Source organism: Tursiops truncatus, chromosome 19 (genome assembly GCF_011762595.2).
Source record: "Tursiops truncatus isolate mTurTru1 chromosome 19, mTurTru1.mat.Y, whole genome shotgun sequence".
NCBI lineage: Eukaryota > Metazoa > Chordata > Mammalia > Artiodactyla > Delphinidae > Tursiops > Tursiops truncatus.
The window spans coordinates 3,272,947-3,294,904 of NC_047052.1; the positions used below are offsets into that span (position 1 = coordinate 3,272,947).

The 21,958-nt window shown below is 52.8% G+C and overlaps 1 protein-coding gene and 1 pseudogene across 1 annotated transcript in view; one reads left to right on the plus strand and one right to left on the minus strand.

The window, feature by feature from the left end:
* Positions 1-21,958, minus strand: part of IRF8 (interferon regulatory factor 8) — a 93,960-nt gene that overhangs the window by 45,292 nt on the left and 26,710 nt on the right. The gene's annotated exons all lie outside the window — the stretch shown is intronic.
* On the plus strand, positions 11,867-12,172 carry LOC117309129 (non-histone chromosomal protein HMG-14 pseudogene; annotated as a pseudogene).

Below are 21,958 nucleotides of genomic sequence, written 5' to 3' on the forward strand. Positions count from 1 at the left end.
GCTGATACACACGACGGTGCGGGTGAATCGTAAAAGTGTGACATCAAGTTTAAAAAGCCAAACATACAGACTACTTACTGTAACATTCCATGTACATGCAATTATTTAAAAAGACCAAACCACAGTGAGCGAAAGCAGATGAGTGGTTGCCAGGGACCAGGGGAAGAGGGAGGAGATTAGCTACAAGGAGATAAGAGAACTTCGGGGGGTGATGGGAACGTTTTATCTCGTAATTGCGGTGCTTCCACGACTGTACACGTTTGTTGAAACTCACTAAATTGTCCACTTAAAACTGGTGAAGTGTACTGTCCATAAATTACCTGCTGGCAAAGCTGAACCCCCAAAGCCATCCAGAGTCCGTGACCAAGAGCAAGCCCATTACTGCGGTCACCAGGAGGCTAGGGTGGGGAAGTAAGACTGCAGTTTCGTTTTGCCAGAAGACTCCTCTAAATCTAGGTGAGTGAAAACAAAACACTGCAGAATTTTCAGGCTTTTCCTATGCCGCCCCCACGCCAGGCCCCTAGCCCAGACATGTGGCTCTCCGGGCACGTGGCCCAAGACTCTCGGTTTCTCTTTTTTTAGACAACTTTGACCTCAAGCTCAGAGGGGTTTTGGTTCTCAGCTGCCATGTCAGCGTGGACTTTCCACACTGCGTTCCCCCGTGTACATCCCGGACCTGGAGCCTCAGCGATCTGAGGATGCTCGCGCCCACCCTCATCCCTCATTTTCTGTGACACTTGCCTAACACTTACATCGAGGGCAGTCTTGAAGAGAGAAGGGTTCTCCATGGACCCATCACGAGATGACAGATGGTCCTCGGATCCACCTGAAAAGGCATGAGTCGGACAGGGCAGAGAGGCCCAGCCAGCCCCTCTGTGCTCCACGTCCAAGGCCGCCTGTGCGGGGCTGAGCCTTCAAAGGACCGGTACGGGCCACCAGGGAGCCATCCTCGGTGGCGAGAGTCAGGTTAGTGGGAAAGGCACCCAGCAAGGCTGGTCTGGGGTGAACCATCACCAATAGCACCACCTGCCACGCCCAGGTGCACAGGACCTCCTAAAACCAGCCCGAGCTGCTGTGTCCCCACTAGAGGAAAGGTTCAACAGCGACCATCCAAGGAGAGGCAACATGGGATGTAAATCATGTGTATCAAGGGGCCAATAACTGGCGATACCCTCTCCTGTGTAGATAAGGGGAAATCAAAAAGGACGCTTCATAGGGAAAAGATCAACACTCCGGAGCCCAACATCAACTTTTCCACGTCCACAATTCAACCCAAAGGCCACATCACACACACTGTTGGCAGCTCAAGAAAAAAAAAAAAGGAGCTTTCTCCACTGGAGAAGTTCCCAGCAGAATGAGTCTTTCCTGAGGGGCTCGGGTGGAAATCCTCGGGTTCCCTGTCCTCCAGCCTCAGCCGCTCCTTCGAGTGGCTTCTGCTGACTTTAGGGCTGGATCATAGCTCATGGTGGGGCCGGCCTGGGCACTGCAGGTGTTGAGAGCATCCCTGGCCGCCACCCACTAGATGCCAATCGCACCCCCTCCTCTGGTTGTGACAACCAGAAACGTTTCCAGGCACTGCCCAATGTCCCTTGGGGGTACAACCGCCCCCAGATGAGAACCACTGAGTTATGCTTCTTCCTTTTCTTTTTTTCGGGGGGGGGGGGGGGCGGGGGGGGGCCACACCACACAGCTTGCAGGATCTTAGTTCCCTGACCAGGGATCGAACCCGGGCCCCGACAGTGGAAGCGTGGAGTCCTAACCACTGGACACCAGGGAATTCCCAGCTTCAGTCTCTTTTAAATCTCTTCGCCTCCACTCCCTCCTTCCTCTGCTCCCCAGCCTTCAAATCTGCCCCCAAACCAAAGTCACCCCATTGGTACTGTCAAAGGGTCAGTGACCCAGCACAGGGTCCCTCGGAGAGCACAGTGGCTTCTAAAATGACCGAGTGCTACTGTCCCTGGGCGAGTGCCAGCCCTGCAGGGAGCAGCTAGACCTGCCTGGTGGGCATCACCAAGTTCCCTCACCCCAGTTGGTGGCCTTCTGGCTCGATGACGCCCACCCTTTGCCTGTCAGTCCCCAAGGCCCTGCGGGCAGTCTGAGGGGCAAAAGCCCACAGCACCAGAAATTCCTAGGAAGGGCTTTTCCCAACACTTCTTGAAGTGTGAGAGTAACAGGATTCAAAAGAAACTGATGTGAAAGGAAACTGAATGATGGGGCGTCACTTCCCATCAGCGGGACCTACCACACCAGAAGACCGGGGGAGTCCCCGGGGCTGCCTGAGCCACAGATGTGGTCCATAAAAGGCCCTGAGAACACACCTGTCAGGAGCAACCCACAGCACAGACAGGAACTTGGCCTTCAACTCTCCTGGCCCCTGGTTTTTTCTCCTATTGCCTGGCTCAGGGGTAAATTCAAACCAGGCTGGGTCATAATCCCCAGGTCTGAATGAGAAATAACTTCTGAGCTAGTTAAATATCACGTGTAACTGTGTTCTGGTGTCAGCTGATCCACCACAACCAGAATGTAAGTTTCTTGAGGATTTACACTGCCATGCCCCCCACCTGCTGGGCATGGGGGCCGCTCAAGTTTCCAGGTAAAGATCTGTGTGCTGAGCTCTCTGTTCAGACCATGGTCCCTAGCGGGGGCGTCAGGCCTGGGTCAGTGGCCTCAGGGCCCTGTGCTCTCCGCCTACCATGTGTTCATGAGATCAGAGTTAAGGACAGCCTCGGAGGAAAGTACACTGGGGTTTCCCTGATGGACACATCCTGGCTGCTCTGGAGGTCCGTGAGCGCCACTCCCACCTCCAGACCCGCCCTCTGTCCGCAGTGGGGGGTCCCACCTGCTCGGCCCAAAAGGAAGGGGAACCAGTACCCGCAGAGTGTCACCCTCTCGGCGGGTACCAAGCCTGGCCAAACGCCACCCTTTCTCCTGCCTGTGCCCCGCGGTGGAACGTGGCCAGGGGAGAGCACACAACGGCTGGCCCGCCTCTCTTTAGTCACGTTCCTGGTCCTCTGAGCGCCTTCCTGCTGCCCGGTAACTGGACCCATCTCTCTATCCTGCTCCTCTCTCCTGGAAACCATCGCATACTTTCTCTCTCCTCAAGCCTCCAGCACTCCCTTGATCTTGTTCCTATTTCACGGAGAAAATAAAAGCAACCAGAAAAGGAGACGGGAGCCGAGGTCCGCCTTTACTTGGCATCTTCACGGAGGGTTTACTTCCCCAGCGCCCAGCTCCCCGGGCCTGGCACTGCCCACAGCACCGGGCCACTTGGGGAGGCCACGATGCTTACCTAAGTGTATGCCGCGACACTGGCTGCAAAGCCCCTGGGGTTAGAATACTGTGTTGGATTTCTTCCTCTCTTATTGGACAAACACACGGCCTGCAAGTGGATAGGAATGGATCAAAGGAGAAAATTTTCAATTTGAGGATAATTCAAGCAACATCCCTTGCTCAGTCCCAGGAATAGAGCTGTGGACAAGACAGAGTTCCTAAAACAGTGGGGGAGACAGCCCTGAAAACACACATACAGGATTACAACTTGTGCAGATCCTGTGACAGAAAGAAGGGCGGGGCGGCGGTGGGGGGGGAGTACAGAAAAGAGATGTGATTATAAGTCTTGAAATGGGGAGAGTATCCTGCCTCATCCAGGTGGGTCCAGTGTCATCACAAGGGTCCTTACAAGAGGACTGCAAGAGGGTCAGAGTCAGGGAAAGAGACGTGATGACAGAAACAGAGTCAGAGAGAGAGAGAAAGAGACATTTGAAGCTGTTATGCTGCTGACTTTGAAGAAAGAGGAAGGGGCCACGAGCCTAGGGATGCGGCTGCCTCTGGAAGGTGGAAAGGCCAGGAAAGGATTCTCCCCTGGCGCGTCCAGAAGGAGCACAGCCCTGCCCACACCTGCTGTCAGCCCAGTGAGACCCGTGTCAGACTTCTGACTCCAGAGCTGCAGGAAAACAAAGTGGTGTGGTAGGACAGACATACCACATTATATTGGCTTCACATATACAACAGGATGATTCGACATTTGTACACACTGTGAAATGATCACCGCAAAAGTCTAGTTAACATCTGTCACCACATCTGGCTACAGAATTTTTTTTTCTCGTGACGAGAACTTTTAAGATCTGCTCTCTTAGCAACTTTCAAATACGCAAGACATTTTGTTAACCAGAGTCACCGTGCTGTACGTTATATCTCCAGGACTTAAATGTGTGTTGTTTTCAGCCATTAAGTTGGTGGTAATTTGTTACAGCAGCAAGAGGAAACTCATACGGGACCTTAAATGTCAAATCCATTCCTTGAATGATGAAAAAACTGAAAAAGGAAAATCGGGTAGTATTACGAGGCAGCAAGGCAACATATACTAGATGGCAAATCAAATGGACACCGAGTAAGCGCACTGACGGCTAAGAGGTCTTCTAATTCCTGGCAAGAGTTCAGCAAGAACGTCTCAGGCTGCTGAGAACAGCTTCTGGAACAAAGGCTCTCCTGTCCCCAAAGCCAGACACTTTGTGTCCATCACGTCCAACAGCCCCACAAGCCCTGACTGGGGAACAGTCAGGTGCTCGGGTATAATTGCTCTGGTTTCAGCAGGAGTCACGCTCCATGCCTCCGGGAATATTTCGTCACAGATTCTCCAGGGCACTCACCATGAGGAGAGCTGTGCAAAGTCAACACTAGGAAACAACTCAACCTAACCATGGAAGATTCTGAGTTCCTACGACCTTTGAGCCAGCGCTGCACAGGTCCTAGTCTGTTACGGAGCACGCTGACTGAGCTCACGTCCTGTCTCCACCACCCCAGCCGTGCGCTCCTGCCCCGAAGTCCCTTTGATTGCCCTGAGCCCATGTCCTCCTTTGCAAACTGCAGAGAGAAGCATCCACCTCAAAGAGCTGCTGCGAAGGTGAAATGAGATGTGTGAAGCAGCCGGGACCTGGCAGGTGCTAAAGACGGCAGTTATCACCTGCATCTGTACTTCAACGCAAACATGCGTGGAGACATCCACCTCCAACAGGAAGGAGAAAGAAGAATGGTGGGAAGCAAAGGACAGAAAGTCAGACAATTTCAGTCATGCCTATAATGTAAATGATTAGTACTTTATTTTCCTTTCTTTTCTGTTTTGGCTGCATTGGGTCTTTGTTGCTGCACACAGGCTTTCTCTAGTTGTGGCAAGCGGGGGTTACTCTTCGTTGCAGTGAGCGGGCTTCTCATTGCGGTGGCTTCTTTTGTTGCAGAGCACGGGCTCTAGGTGCGCGGGCTTCAGTAGTTGCAGCACGTGGGCTCAGGAGTTGCAGCACTCGGGCACTAGGATGCACGGCTTCAGTAGTTGTGGTGCGCGGGCTCAGTAGTTGTGGCTTGCGGGCTCTAGAGCGCAGGCTCGTAGTTGTGGTGAATGGGCTTAGTTGCTCCACGGCATCTGGGATCTTCCCAGACCAGGGATCGAACCCGTGTCCCCTGCATTGGCAGGTGGATTCTTTTTTTTTTTTTTTTTTTTCTTCTCACTGTTGTGGCCTCTCCCATTGTGGAGCACAGGCTCCGGACGTGCAGGCTCAGCGGCCATGGCTCACGGGCCCAGCCGCTCCGTGGCATGCGCGATCCTCCTGGACCGGGGCACGAACCCATGTCCCCTGCATCGGCAGGCGGACTCTCAACCACTGCACCACCAGGGAAGCCCGGCAGGTGGATTCTTAACCACTGCACCACCAGGTTAAGTCCCTCTTTCTTTCTTTTTTTTTTTTTTTTTGGCCATGCCGCACGGTTTGTGGGATCTTAGATCCCCAACCAGGGATTGAACCTGGGCCCTCGGCAGTGAGAACATGGCATCCCGACCACTGGACAGCCAGGGAATTCCCAATCATTAGTACTTTTAAGGGCAGCTGGGCTGGATACAAACTCCACGTAGTTCAGAGGCCAGACCCGTGGGGAAACTGGAGGGAGACCCTCCCTTGACTTATACGGACGAGCACACACACTGAGGCGAGTCACTAACGCAAGAGGCCAATGTTGGCTGCACATTCCTCAGGCCATAAACCAGTGACCCCGGCTCACCGTCTTACGTGAAGGGGTACTTTTAAGAGCAGCAGTCTTCCCAGAAGGCCCCTGGGTGATTCTGAGGGTTTTGAGAACCACTGCTCTAGGAAAAGTATTTGATTGCTTCTGGGAGAAAGGTGCTCCCCGAAATATTGAGCCAGGATCTTTCGACTGGCAGCTCCACAGAAACCTATCTAAACTTGTGGGATTAACATTGACGAAGTGTAGGGGGTCGATGGAAAAGAAACTGGCGTTTGACAGAATTGTCCAAAATAGTTATGTGAACTCAAACAAACATATAGAAAAAGCGCAGCAGTACAGGCCACTGGGACCCCCCAGTGGTTGGGTCACTCTATTTTTTCCTAGTCCTTCTCCAAACTCTTAACTTCCCCATTGCAGAGTCTCATGGAGTTGACCTCTCACTTCAGGCGCATTTCCAGAAGTGTTTAGATGCTCTGCTCTGAAGGCCTCCTTCTCTAAAGGCAATATTTAATGATCCCTCTGATTCTTACCCTCTCTGACCAGACAAGGGGATCCACAGAAGCCCTAAGTACCTCCTGAGAGCATCTGAGTCCCAAACTGCCACTGCCATTGAGGGCATGAAGCCTCCATCTCCCCACCTAAAGGCATGCCTGTTGTGAAATCTAGGGTGTAGAGGGATGTTCAGAAAATAGCTTCTTGAACGAGGCTTCCTTCCTGTGGCCAATTTCATGTAGACATGTCACAATTGCAGGGGGAAAAAAATGAGAGGTTAAAAAAATACACTGGATTTGCTGAAAAAGTTATTTCTTGTAAAAAGCATCTCCCTTCCACTTAGGGAGGACATGAACAGGCAGATGCCCCTTGGCTTCCCTTATCTGTGAAGGTGAAGAAAACCTCACTTCAGCAAGGGCTCTGGGCCTAGGCCAGCAGCCGTCTGCCCAGCCATGGGGTGAAAATAACTTGCAGGGTCGATCAGACCAAACCCCAGCACACTCATGGCCTGTCCAGTGGGCTCTGTTTGAACGCTTCTCATGACCTCAAAAAACTGTGACGGTTCAGCCTGCAGAACCTGGCGGAGATGTGGGTAGATCTTCCACTTGCATGCGGTCACTCCATTCCTGCCTACAGCCCTTAAAAGGTCTTTCAGTTCAGGTCACAAGCGGTAAACCTCTCTCCGTCTTCATCCAAAATGTCTTTGTGTCGCAGTCCCTCTTGAGGGACGGTTTAGCCTGGTTTAGATTCTAGCTGGACAGTTACTTTCGCTCATCTCTTTGAAGATATTATTCTGTTGTGTTCCATTTTAATAAGCATGCTGGGATAACTGGGCATCCATATGGGAAAAAAAATGAAACTGGAGCCCTACCTCACACCATAGACAAAAAACTCAATTCTGTGTGAATTATAGGCCTACATGTGAAGGCAATAATACAAAGTCTTTAGAATTAAGGTAGAAATCTCTCTTCACGAACTTGGAATAGGGAAACCTTCCTTAAGATAAAAACAAGTCATTAACCATAAAGGGAAAGATTAATAAATTCAACTCTACTATAATTTATCCCAAAAAAATGCCATTAAAAAATACACAGATGAGGGCTTCCCTGGTGGCGCAGTGGTTGAGAGTCCGCCTGCCGATGCAGGGCACACGGGTTCGTGCCCCGGTCCGGGAGGATCCCACACGCCGCGGAGCGGCTGGGCCCGTGAGCCATGGCCGCTGAGCCTGCGCGTCCGGAGCCTGTGCTCCGCAACGGGAGAGGCTGCAATAGTGAGAGGCCCGCGTATAATAAAAAAAAAAAAAAAAAAAATCCACAGATGAGAGAAGATATTTATAATACATGTACCAAACAACTGGTTCAGGATATATAAAGATCTCCTACAAAGTAATAAGGAAATGACAGACACCATAACTGGAAAACTGGAGGACACTTTTTACAAGAAATCCAGAGGCCAATAAACACAGAAAAGCAGGCTCAACCTCGCTGGTAATCAGATAAATACAAATTAAAACCATAATGAGGTACAACTACATACACCCTATGACCTATAATTCCACATCTAGTATATGCCCAATAGAAATGCAAATACCAGAATACATGTGAAAAAATATATATACACATATATATGTGCCTGTGTGTATGTGTATATATACGTATGTATATGTATATATAGTAATTCCCAAAGCATAAGGGAAAACATGTCCATCAGCATTAGAATGGATAAACTGTGGTATATTCATGCAAAGGAATAATATACAGCAATGAAGACCAATCGCCTAGGGCTACACACGACACGGATGAATCTTTAATAGAGTGTTGAGTGAAAGGAGCCAGTCCCACCCCTCCCTCCAAAAAAAATGCATATGATATGGTTCCACTGGTATCAATTTGGAAATAAATGAAAATGGAACATTTAGGGATGCATACACAGGCCAGGGGAGCAGAAGGCAAAGTAGGGATCAGATGACCACCGGGGCAGTGGCTGCTCCAGGGACGGAGGGCCTGATGGGAGGGGATACTTCCCAGGGACGCGTCAGTGACACATTTATATCTTATGCACTTTTCTGTGAAACATTAACACAATAATAAGGGAAAGTTAAGGGTACCTGCTAAAATAATAGGAACGCAATGTATATCTTCCAAACTAGCAGATTAGAAAACCTGCAGAGGGACTTCCCTGGTGGCACAGTGGTTAAAAATCCGCCTGCCAATGCAGGGGACACGGGTTCGAGCCCTGGTCCGGGAAGATCCCACATGCCGCGGAGCAACTGAGCCCGTGTGCCACAACTACGGAGGCTGCGCTCTAGAGCCCGCGAGCCACAACTACTGAAGACCGCACTCCGCAACAAGAGAAGCCACCACAATGAGAAGCCCGCGCACCGCAAGGAAGAGTAGCCCCCGCTCGCCGCAACTAGAGAAAGCCCGCGTGCAGCAACAAAGACCCAACGCAGCCATAAATAAATAAATAAAATAAAGGTTAGCATGGATTCTTTAAGAAGAAAAAAAAGAAAACCTGGGGAGAGGAGTGCAGAGAGGGATATAAAAAGATTAACAAAACTTAAAGCAAAATGTTGGGGACAAGAATAACACCGAAAGGAGAGTAAACAGAAAGAGCAACCTAAATGCCAGTGGGAAGAGGTCAGCTGAGTGAACTAGAGGCGTCCACTCACTGGGCGGCTGCCCCCTCGATGCCCACCGCACACAACTGAGAGGAAAGGGAGGTCCCCACGCCGAGGCAGCATCACATTCTGTCTTTGTTTAAAATAAATACACGTTGATATGGCTACACACACGCATCTACAGGTTCTGAGGGACCATTCAGCAAAGTGTTAAACAGTGGTTATCTCCGGGTGGTACAACTGTCGATCGTTTTTCATTTGTATCTCTAATATTTCTACAATTAAGTTGTGTCCCTTAGACTTTTTTAAGACTTTATATTTTAGAGCAGTTGTAGGTTCACAGCAAAATTGAGAGGAAGGTAGAGAGAGTTCCCATATACCCCCGTCCCTGTCCCCACACACACACAGCCTCCCCGCACTGTCAACATCCCCACCAGAGTGGTCCGTTCATCACATCTGATGAATCTACATTGACACGCCATCATCACCCGCAGTCAACAGTCTACACTGGGGCTCATTCTCGGTGTTGCACATTCTGTGGATCTGGACAAATCTATAAGGGTATGTATCCACCATCACAGGATCACACAGAGTATTTTCACCGCCCTAAAAATCCTCTGTGCTCCACCCATTCATCTCTCCCTGCCCCTAATCACTGGCATCCACTGATCTTTTTATTCTCTCCATAGTTCTGCCTTTTCCAGAATGTCACAGGGCTGGAAGCATACAGTCTACAGCCTTTTCGGATTGGCTTCTTCACGGTAATATTCATTTAAGGCTCCTGCATGTCTTTTCACGGCTTCATAGCGCATGTCTTTTTAGTGCTGAATAGTATTCCATTGTCTGGGCATGCCACAGCTTATTCACTCACCTATTTAAGATATCTCGATGCTTCCAAACTTTGGCAAGATTGCTTTCTTAAGTAATGGGAGTTAAGTGGGTAACTAAGATGAAGCCATGGTATGGAGATCCTCAGAGCTGGGCCAAGTTGAGACGTCACACAGTGGGGAGCTACTGAAGATTCTTGAGCAGAGCTGCAATGGGACAAGAGCCGGGTTTGGGGAGGACCCATTCACTGCAGAATTGGGGTGTGGTGGGATCGGAGGCAAGAGCTCAGCCAGAAGGCGCTGAAACAGCCCCGAAGGAAGGTGGGGAGGGGAGTTTGAGGATGATGCAAAAAGGCCGGCGAGGGGAGGGGGAGTGGGGCCTTAAAATCTTTTAGGACATTTTGTAGGAAAGAAATAATAGAGCACAGTGAGTTTCAGGTGGCTGGGTGAGTCCCAGGAGGAGGGAGTGGGCAGGAAGTTGATGCTCAGCCTGGGAAACCAGGAGGGGAGGCTTTAAGTCAGTCGGGGTTAACCTCAAGGGCTCCCAGCGTGTGCTAAGACGATGCCCAGGGAAAGCCAGGCGCAGTTAGAGCATCTCTGGGGACGCAGAGAGGCCACTGGGTAAGAGCGCTGTCCAGAATGCATTGCACCCTCAGCTCTGACGCCTCCCTCTGGCCTTACCGCACAGTCCTACAAGGTGGGAATTACGATTCTCCCTATTCTGCAGATGGGGACAGTGACTCTCAGAGAGGTCAGGTGACTTGTCCTGGATCAGAAACAGTGCAGGATGTGACTACAATTTGAACTCGCATCTCCTGTGGGCAAATCCCACTTTGCTCTCCAATAAGCTGCTCCCACAGAGATGCTTCCATCCATGGGGCTGAGGAGCAGAGAGAGGCGGGCAAAGGATCCCGTACGCGAGGAGAGGGCTGTGGGTGGCAGGCAAAGATTGCACCTTCTGGGGATCTGGATGCCAGGCATGGCGGTGAGTGGACACAGGACGCAGCAGGTGGTCTCATAGAGGCGTGTGAGAACACGAACAGGCGTCGGGTTCCCTGGTCCTGTGAGGAGGTGCTTCACACACACTGCTCTTTCCTTCCTCACCAGAGCCTGGCACTCAGGATTGCTATCCTTCCTCCCTCTTATAATGGAAGAGTCAGAGGTCCCAAGTGGCACACAAGTCCCAAGATGTAGTAAGGCAAGAGGTCGAGGGCACAGGCTTCAGGGTCAGTCGGACTAGCTTTGAGCCTGGCTCTGTAACTTCGCAGCCTCGGGTTCCCCATCTGTAAGATGGGGACAGCATTGACAACCTCACAGGCACCCGTTACGCGCTAAAGCGCGCTCGCTGTTACTATGACTACTGCTCTTATTACATCATCACAACTAGCACCTGCACAGAAATGATGGCTCATATTGATCAAGCATTTTCCAGATGTCAGATACTGTGTTACAAAGTTTTCATAACTCTGAGACCAGTTTTTTTTTTTTTTTTTTGCGGTACGCGGGCCTCTCACTGCTGTGGCCTCTCCCGTTGCGGAGCACAGGCTCCAGACGCGCAGGCTTAGCGGCCATGGCTCACGGGCCCAGCCGCTCCGCGGCATGTAGGATCTTCCCGGACCGGGGCACGAACCCGTGTCCCCTGCATCGGCAGGCAGACTCTCAACCACTGCGCCACCAGGGAAGCCCTGAGACCAGTTTTTTTTTGAACTCCAGTTCAAGCGCCCTTTCCACGATATTATACCATTTCATTGGAAGAAACAGTCTGTGGAGAGGAAGAAACTGAAGATGCTCAAATATAAGGCTCTGGCCCCTCGGCCACCGCAGCTCTTGTCCCCGCCGGCACTCTCCGCCGCGCCGCCCGGCAGCCGCAATATGTAGCAGGGTGGCGGGAAGCGGCAGCTTCACCGCCGCCACGATGCCCGAGAGGAAGCCTGGCTCCACCGAGGGGGCGGCGAAGGAGGAGCCCAAGAGGACATCGGCGAGGTTGCTAGCTAAACCGGCTCCTGCAAAAGTGGAAACGCAGCCCCAAAAGCCGGCAGGAAAGAATGAATCTTCAGACAAAAAAGTGCAAACACAAGGGAAAAGGCGAGCAAAGGAAAAACAGGCTGAAGCCACTAACCAAGAGACTAAAGAAGATGTACCTGCAGAAAATGGAGAAACTGAAAACGAGGACAGCCCAGCCTTCGATGAAGCAGGAGAGAAAGAAGCCAAGTCACATTAATATCACACACCTGGTCCTATCAGTGGTCCCCGTCTCTCTTCTTGCACAATCCACAGGAATATTTTTATCAACTGTTTTGTAAATGCCAGTTTTTTAGGAGCTCTAGAAACATTTTTTAAAAGGGGGGAATCCGCCCCATCCCATTTTTTTAAGTGTAAAAAAAAATTTTTTTTTAAGTGGTGAAATCATTTGCTGGTTGTTCATTTTCTGGTACAACCAGAACATAGTAGGATATTGAATGTGGGAGGCTCTGATTGTCTTGGGTGTGAGCTTAACATTCCACAGATGGGGGTAGCCTTTCTATCCTCTAATACAAAGCGTACTAAATGGTAGGTTGGAGTCAGCTGTGCGTTTAATGTCTTGAACACGTTTTTTTTTTTTAATTTTTGTTGGAGTGTAGTTGCTTTACAATATTGTGTTAGTCTGTACTGTACAGCAAGGTGTATCAGTTATACATATTCATACATCCCCTCGTTTTTGGATTTCCTTTTAATTTCAATCACCACAGAGCACTGAGTAGAGTTCCCTGTGCTACACAGTAGGTTCTCATTAGTTATCTATTTTATACATAGTATCAATAGTGTGTATATGTCAATCCCAGTCTCCCAGTTCATCCCACCCACCCACCCCGACCGCCAACACTTTAAATTACTTCTCTTCCCATGTTGTTTTTGGTAGAATTTTTCCAAAAGCAAACTACTCACTCCTTGATCTTGGCTCTCCTGGTCAGAATTTTGTGTGCTCTGTAAGTAACATCTTTGGTCGTGGTCGTACAGTTCTAGTAACTTTGTTAATGTGCTGTGAACGATGGACAATTTGAGTATGTACAGTATATGATATTAAATTGTGAATTAGTGGGACTTATGACGGAACGGCAAATCAATATTTGAAGATATTGGTACTTGCTGTCCTGTTAAGGAAAATTTGCCTCCAAATTTTAAGCTGGAAAGTCACTGGAATAACTAACTGTTCAGAAAAGAATCACAACTGCATGATTTTTTAGATTTTTGGTATGTATGTTAAGAATTGTGTACAGGGACTTCCCTGGTGGCGCAGCGATTCAGAATCCGCCTGCCAATGCAGGGGACACGGGTTGAAGCCCTGGTCCGGGAAGATCCCACATGCCACGGAGCAACTAAGCCCATGCGCCACAACTACAGAGCCTACACTCTAGAGCCTGTGGGCCACAACTACTGAGCCCGTGCACCTGGAGCCTGTGCTCTGCAACAAAGAGAAGCCACAGCAATGAGAAGCCCACTCACCGCAACTAGAGAAAGCCCGCGCGCAGCAACGAAGACCCAACGCAGCCAAAAATAAATTATTTAATTAATTAACTTAAAAAAAATAAGGTTCTGGCTGAGAGTGAAAGGCAGGAAGAAGGATTGAGTGTAACCAGGATCGCTCTCCTGGGAGTGGGGGGAGGGGGGAGGGCGCCGCATGGCTTGTGGGATCTTAGCTCCCCGACCAAAAATGGAACCCGTGCCCCCTGCAGCGGAAGCACGGAGTCCTAACCACTGAACCGCCAGGGAGGTCCCAGTGCTGGATTCTTGAATCCTGCATCTTTGCGGAGGGAGACTGCGGGCTGGGCAGTCCGAGAAACTGGCACGACACAAAGTTTCCGCTTTCAGAGTAAAGGAGGCACCACTGCCATCCCACCGGAATGCGCTCGTCCCACCGGAAGTCATCCCCAATGAGCTCCGGCCTTCCTGAGACCTTGGGTTTGGGATCGTTTTGAACACGTCTTCCTTCCGCTGACACATCCGAAGCTTCTGATTGTTTTTGTGAGCCCTATGGTGTGGGGCCCAGCATGTCTCACCCATAGAAGGGTTTTGGGGTTTGTTTTTTTAATATATTTTTATTTATTTTTGGCTGTGTTGGGTTTTCGTTGCTGCGCGCGGGCTTTCTCTAGCTGTGGCGAGCGGGGGCTACTCTTCATTGTGGTGCGCGGGCTTCTCATTGCCGTGGCTTCTATTGTTGCGGAGCACGGGCTCTAGGCGTGTGGGCTTCAGTAGTTGTGGCATGCAGGCTCAGTAGTTGTGGCTTGTGGGCTCTAGAGCGCAGGCTCAGTAGGTGTGGCGCACGGGCTTAGTTGCTCCACGGCATGTGGGATCTTCCCGGACCGGGGATCGAACCCGTGTCCCCTACATTGGCAGGCGGATTCTCAACCACTGCACCACCAGGGTAGTCCCCATAGAAGCATTTTGATAAATATTTGTGGAAGAAATGGAAGGCAAGGATAGGGAGAGTGAGAGAGCAGCCTAGATGGAAAATTGCTAAGGACCAAGACCTCCTTCGCAGAGAGCGTTTGTTATGCCAGCGTATAAATACGACGGTTCCAAGATTATACAATTTTTTTCCCTTGGGATCCAGACACACTGCCTACAGGAACAAGTGTGGCGTCGATGACCTGGGCACACAGGCCTCCTTCAGGTTGAAAAGCGGTGTCCTGTGCTACCAATGGCCTAAGATGTGGAGAACGGGCTGGGCTGCTTCCCCATCAGACAGCGACGCATAAGCACAGGCTCCGTCCAGCAGCTGTTCTTGACCGCTGGCTGCGGACCTCTCTTGACCAACGAAGAGGACTGGGGGTTGGCAGAATTTCTTGTCAGGGCAAATCTTTTTCAATGAAATGAGACCCGCCCCCACCCCCAATCCTTCTATCACACTCTGAAATTAAGACGTGGGAACTCTTTGGAAGCCGCACGGAAAGGTGAGTGTTCAGCCTGTCGGACAAGGTCTAAACACAGCTCGCTCCACATGCAGAGCCCGGCATCCCACCCACCTCCCGGCACCGCGGGTGACCTACATTGTGCTTGACCTTCACAAAACCACAGGCACATAAACAGTGTGAGAGAAGACACAGCCGTGGTGTCCGCTCCCAAGTGGAGAGTGGCTGAGAACCTCAGAGAGGGAAGTGGCCGTGTCGCTGAAATAGAGCACGTTAGTCAGTAAGGCCCAGCCCAGCTTCCCTCCAACAGCTGCCTTTTGCTATGTTATTAGATCTGGAAACATTCAAGCAAAGAGTGCGATTGAGGGGTCAAAACAGTAATGCTCAGAAGCAGACAAGCAGAGACCTGGAGAGACGGTGCTTCAAGAACAGGCTTGTACGGCGCACACGGGTGTGTCCTACTACACCACTGTCGGTACCCAAAGAATAATGAACAGACACTCCCACGACCTCAAAACTGAAGAGGGTGAAGTGGGTTCGGGATCATTTTGAACACGTACATAGAAATCAACTGATTCCTAAAAGATCTGGAGTTATGTATTGTATTTTTAAAAGCCCAAATTTGAAACACTAATGCGGATGATAGAATTAATCCTGTACTGGGGGATCTCAGTGATGATACGCTGCCGTGTGTTTGCCATGTGGGATAAAGGAACAATAAAAATTCAAAACAAACACGGAGGTGTAGGGAGTGAGCACTCGGATGCTGGGGTGACACAAGGGCATCTATGTTACGAGGACTCTGGGGGCCAAAAGCAGAGCATGGGGGGTAATGGGAAAGGTGCTGGGATTCTGGGGAGGGGTTTGGGAAGTTTCAAATATCTAAACCCTGAAGTGCTGTGGTCACAAGGAGGCTGAAAGCAGCAGGAGAGGGACTCGGGCAACGTCAGTGTTAACACAGCAGGCTCCAGACTGGGGTCCCCAGAAGGGCCGCCTTCCAAGGTCAGCCCTTGGCTGGCGTCTGGGAAGGTGGATTTGGGGAGGGTCCCCCCCTCCCAGGACTGATGAGCGGCTCCCTGTGCCTAAGCTGTGTGTACAGACAGGGGTGTTGGTGCCGGGCTCCTGCTGTCCTCCTGCGAGTCTGGGGTTTGGGTGCACGTCAGGCAGAGGGTGCTCGTGTGAACGGCCTCCCGAATAAAGACCCCGCGCGCTGAAGCTCTAACGCGTCCCTGATGGACGACGCTGCACACGTGCTGTCACAGCTCGCGGCTGGGGGAATTTAGCACGTCCTGTGCGACCCCACTAGAGAGGATGCTGGAGCTGGTTCCCCTGGACTTCACCCCCCCACCTGTTCCCTTCACAGTGGCAAAACCAGCCCTGGAACCCAGTCGGGTGTCCTAGGGGAGGATGGTAAAGCAGGAGACAGCATTCTTAAGCACACAGCCACACAAAGGTTGATACGAGGCCAAACGCAGATGAATGACAGCTAGGAAGACCTGAAGTGGGTCACGAGTTATCACAGGAATGGTTAAAACCAGATAAACAAATAAAACAAGCCATGGTCTGCTTTTAAATGGGACTTCCAAAATTACTGTGTTCTGAACGTAAGCTAGATTGATTACCAAATCAAAATACAAATGAGGATGTGGTATATCAGTGCGGTAAATCCGTACATCCCGAAAAGATACACTGAAGCCCTAACCACTGGCACCTGTGCATGTGGCCTTATTTAGAAGTAGGGTGTTGCAGATGTGATCAGATGACGATGAGGTAGGCTGGATTGGGGGGCCCTGATGCAATGACTGGTACCCTAAGAAAAAGAGGGAAGCCTGGACACAGACATGGGGAGAGGGCCATGGGACGATGGAGCCAGAGGTTGGAGCCACGCCTCCGCGAAGGAAGGAAAGCCCAGGATTTCAGGAGCCACCGGAAGAAGAGAGAAAGGGAAGGAAGGAGGCTTCCCTAGAGCCTCCAGAGGGATCAGGGCCCCGCCCTTACCGTCAGACTTCCGGCCCCAGAACTGTGAGAGATACACTTCTGCTGTTTTAAGCCGCCCAGTTTTCACTGCCGCCCAGAAGCTCATACACCGACCTGGCTAAGGAGGGTGAGTACGTGGAACGCATCCTGTATCGCCCAATGTAAGAGCCACAGCTTTACCCGCACGACACGTATTTCATACACACATCAAACTTTTTCACTCCGTGTGGCACAGAATCAGTCAACTTCAGTAAACTGATTCACAGCTTTTAAATCAATCAATCAATCAGCCGCCTCTGCCCTGGAGAAGCGGCCTCTGACACGCAGCTTCCCAGTCAAAGGCAGGTGACTCAAATCACATCCAAACAGGTGGTGAAAGGACACCCTCCCCTGACAGGTGGGTTTGTCTCGGTTACTGGGGTCCGGGGAAGGGGAATCTGAGCTTTGAAAGGGGCTGCCCCAGTGTGGGAAAAATGCTTTTAAATTCTATGTGCTCGAATTGAAAGAAACAAGTCTTCACCCTCAAAGCATTTGTCCAGGGCCATTAAAAGTTCAAAGACAGGGCTTCCCTGGTGGCGCAGTGGTTGAGAGTCCGCCTGCTGATGCGGGTGACACGGGTTCGTGCCCCGGTCCGGGAAGATCCCACATGCTGCGGAGCGGCTGGGCCCGTGAGCCATGGCCGCTGAGCCTGCGTGTCTGGAGCCTGTGCTCCGCAAAGGGAGAGGCCACAACAGTGAGAGGCCCACATACCGCAAAAAAAATAAAAAAATAAAAGTTCAAAGACAGACTTTGGAATCTTAATACCATAGGGCGGATTTTAAGTCACATCCATGCCAGGAGCACCAAAAGGCCCACAACAGGATCCCTGGGCTGGGGCCAGCTAGGCGCAGACAGGTGGGTGGGGGACCACAACCCGGCAAGGGACCAATGCCGAAGAGATCAGAGCATAAGAAATACCTTACGCGGGCTTCCCTGGTGGCACAGTGGTTGAGAATCTGCCTGCCGATGCAGGGGATACGGGTTCGAGCCCTGGTCTGGGAAGATCCCACATGCCGCGGAGCCACTAAGCCCGTGAGCCACAGCTACTGAGCCTGCGCGTCTGGAGCCTGTGCTCTGCAACAAGAGAGGCCGCGACAGTGAGAGGCCCGCGCACCGCGATGAAGAGTAGCCCCCGCTCGCCGCAACTAGAGAAAGTCCTCGCACAGAAACGAGGACCCAACACAGCCAAAAATAAATAAATAAATAAATTTACATATATAAAAAAAGAAATACCTTACGCGGCATCCAAAGCCCCTCACAACACACTTAAGAGATTCCGGCACCTTCCAGAAGGAACCTTTGAGCTTAGAGTCTCTAATCCCCACATTCGAAGGCTTAGGAAATTCTGTACCCGAGGAAGAAGCCACTCCCCCAGGGTTACACGGAGGGAGGGACGGGCTGGGCCAGCCTGGGGGCTCCCGGCTTCCCGTGTCCTCGTCCCCCTCCATCCACACGCGGCCCAGCGGCCCAGGGATCCACGCAGAGCGCTCTGTGCGCTTCCGTACTCCGCCTAGTCGACAGGTGAGAAAACAGAACTGGAAGAGGCAAAGCTGCGTTCCCAGGAGCCCCCGCCTCCCCTCCAGTGAGCAGTGAGGTTGGGACGGAGCCCAGCTCAGCCCGCATTCCCCTGCACAGCCCCACCCCCTGGCCCTGGGGAGAAGGATTTGATGCAGCGGATGGCACGGGAGTGGTGGAGAGAAAGCTTCGAGAAGGGTCTTCCTTGAGCTTTGGAGGCTGGGGAGTCTGTGGCTGGGCTGAAGGGGTGGAGGGCATCCCCTTGGGTGGGAAGAAAATGAAAGGCTTCTCATGAAGCAGGCCCAGAAGCAAACCCGCTCCAACCCACTGCCACAGCAGAGCAAGCGTGGGAGCTGCAGCGGCGTTCAACCCGGGGGGCTCCGCACTAACTGTTACCCTGGGGAAGAATTTACAACCTTGAGGCCGAAAGGGGACACCCGTGTGAGGTGCAGGGTCTCCCCGGTAACTCTGGATATCCAGGTGTTAACCTTTACCTGGCCCCCTGCAGCCCTGTCTCCTGGACCCCGTGAGGATTCGGGGAGGCTCACTCAACTCCAGAGACCTACAGTAGAGGCTGCCTGTCCCTGCACTTTGAAACCCAGCCCGTGCCCTCTCCTGGGGGACCCTGTGGAGACGGGACAGGGAACAGAGTCCCCGGCCAGCAAGTGCACGTGGGAGGTCACCTCCACCCCATGCCCCCTCTGCCCACAGGGGGATGGGCTCCTGGTCTCTGGGTTCCACGCTACAAGGGGGCTGGAGGTGAATGTACCTGCCCAGGCGGGGGAACTTCCAGAAATGGAGTCTGACAGAGGACGTCTCGGGGACAATGGCAAGAGAGTCTTTTCCCTGGGACTCAGGACTGTTTCTTGCTTCCAGCTCGTCGGTAAAAGCAGTGACCCTGAGCTCACGCCAGCAGGGAGCTTTTGGCTTTGACTTCCCACGAGTTCGATTGTCCCGTGGTCACCCCGAGTTTTGGAGGTGGCTGTGTGGCCCTCTGCAGGCGGGGGTGGGAGGGCGCAGAAAGACTCCACTGAAAGGCGTCCCAAACCCCTGACCCCCAGCCACCCCTCTGGTGGGGACTCCTCACTGGGACCCTTTCATCTGGCCAATGTGGTGAGCGCCCCCTGCACCAGACGTGGTCCCGGTTGAGCGCTCTGTGTCTGCAGAGAGAAGGGCAGGCCGAGCTGAGGGTACCCACACCACCGACCTCCAAAGGGAAGCAGAGGGACCGTCCCGGACATGGGGAGAGCAGTGAGGTGTCCTGCGTGGGGAAGGAAGGAGAGGGCTTGGAGGCGCCAGAAGGTCCTGAGAGGGACCTCCAAAGGGAAGGGGGACACAGTCAACGTCTGGTGCATAGTGCGAGGGGGTTTACACACACGGCCCCTTTGACCCCCCAGCGACCCTGTGCCGTAGATCTTATCACCCAAGTTAACAGAGGGGGGCGGTCCGAGGGGCTGGTGCCTCGCCCGATGACAATAGCAACCAGCTCAGGCCGGGAAGCCGTGGACCCCGGCCTTCCCCTGCACCCCCAGCCCTCTGAGAGCCAACACTCACGGCCAGACGGGCCACACCCATGTCCCCATCCAGGCCGGGACAGGCGCTGGCACGCAGAGCCCCGCTCCCAGCTGCCGCGCCAGCCGCAGGCCAGGGACCACAGCCCCACGGCCAGGCTTCCAGCTGCGCTGGGCAGCAGCAGCCCTGGGAACGAGGGCCGATGGGGAACTGAAAGAGCACAGCCTGACCCAGCTGGAGTGCGGAGCCCAGTTCCCAGGGACCCAGCGAGGACAAGGTCAAGACCACACTGGTGTTTGTTTTGTTCTTCGTTCATTTCTGGAGCGCCATCTGCCTTCCCGTACTGGTGCACCCACCTGCCCGTCCCCGGGGCCCCCGCAGAGCCTGGCCAACAGCATACACAGCAGGCCTGTCCTCATCAACCGACTCCCTGGAGGTGGGGCGGGCGGCACCGAGGTAGAGACTGAGCCCCAGAGGGCCCGTCTCCAGGAGAGGGCAGAGGGTGGGCAGGGACGTGCGGGGCCCATCCGGGGATGCTCGCGCGGGGACAGGTCCAGCGACTTCCTCCTCCCTCCCTACCAAGCCTCGCAGGCACGCCGAATGCTGGGCGCCGGGGCCCCCTCGGGAAACCCTGACGCTGCTCCCACCTGTGCAGCCCAGAGGACTCGCCCGGCTTCACCTGCCCTGGCTGCCCTGGGCCCTGCGCCTCAGGTGTTTGCTGAATCACATCTTACCCCTCTCTTCTGGGACACTCATCAATGCTCACTCCTCACTTCATGAGCAAGGAACCCTCCGGCCCTCGGTCTCACCGGTACGCTCAGCACCGCACCAACTGCTTTCTAATGTTCTCAGCTCCTTTCTGGATCCAATCCAGCTGGGACACTCCTTACTGCACAGAATGGGGGGGAAATGGGTCTTGTTGGTCAAAAACGGGGGCAATGCTTGAGCCCACGAGCAGCCGATGTCTCTCGAGCTGCCTCTCGCACCCGACGTTGGGTTTCATCTGTTTTCACCTCTATCCTCTAGGGAGTCACCCCAGCTCCCTGCCTGGGAACACAGCTCAGTGGCCTCTGAGTGCCAAGGGGCAGGAAAGACTGCTGCCACCCTCTGGGAGGGGACCCCAGGCCATGTCAGAAACTGAACACCCACATCCAGCCCATGATTCATGAGTTGTCACCTGGGTGGGTCACCCCTGTGGCTCTCGGAGGCTGAGCTGTGAGGCTGGGGGGCTAAGGCCTCACTGCCAGGGAGGGGAGAGGAGAGGAGAGGGAGGGGAGGAGAGGGAGGGAGGGGGAGGGGAAGGTGGGGAGGGAGAGGGAGAGGAGGGGGAGGGGAGAGGGAGAGGGGGGGAGAGGGAGAGGGAGGGGAGGGGGATGGGAGGGAGGGGAGGGGAGGGGAGGGGGGAGGGGAGGGGAGGGGGGAGGGGAGGGGAGGGGAGGGGAGGGGGAGGGGAAGGGGAGGGGAGGGGGGGGAAGGGGAGGGGAGGGGGAGGGCAGGGGAGGGGAAGGGGAGGGGAGAACTGAACTGCAGGTCTCCAGAGTCCCTGGCGCTGAGATGGATGACCCGCACTCAACACAAGCCCCGTGGCAGTTTCCTGAGACAGAGGCTTCCGAGGACCCGGAAGCACTTCCGCTTCTACAAGTCAAGAGATGGGTGAGACGGGGTGGACCCACACCAGCCCAGGACGGCCCCTGGAAGCCTAAGGTCATCAACCTTTTTTATAATTTGCCTCTTAATCCAAAAGATGAAAATTTTTAAATTCCCTTATTCAACGTTTTACTTCATGACGAATTCTCAGAACGGCATTCACTCCCACTTCTCAAAGTAGCCTGGACTCCAGAGTCGAACACAGAATCATTTTTGACTTTGTCACTATTTTATTCTGAGGTCTGGATAGAAGCTCAACTGATCTCAAAAGCCAGGAACCTATTTTTACAAATGACTTTTAGGGTGTAAGTCTCCTACTGTTACCGTCAGCCAGCAGCCTTTCAGCCTGCTTTTAACAGTGACCTTTTAAATCAACTTTAATGCTGAGCGTTTCACCGGCATTTGATTCTGCCGACAATTCCGAGGCG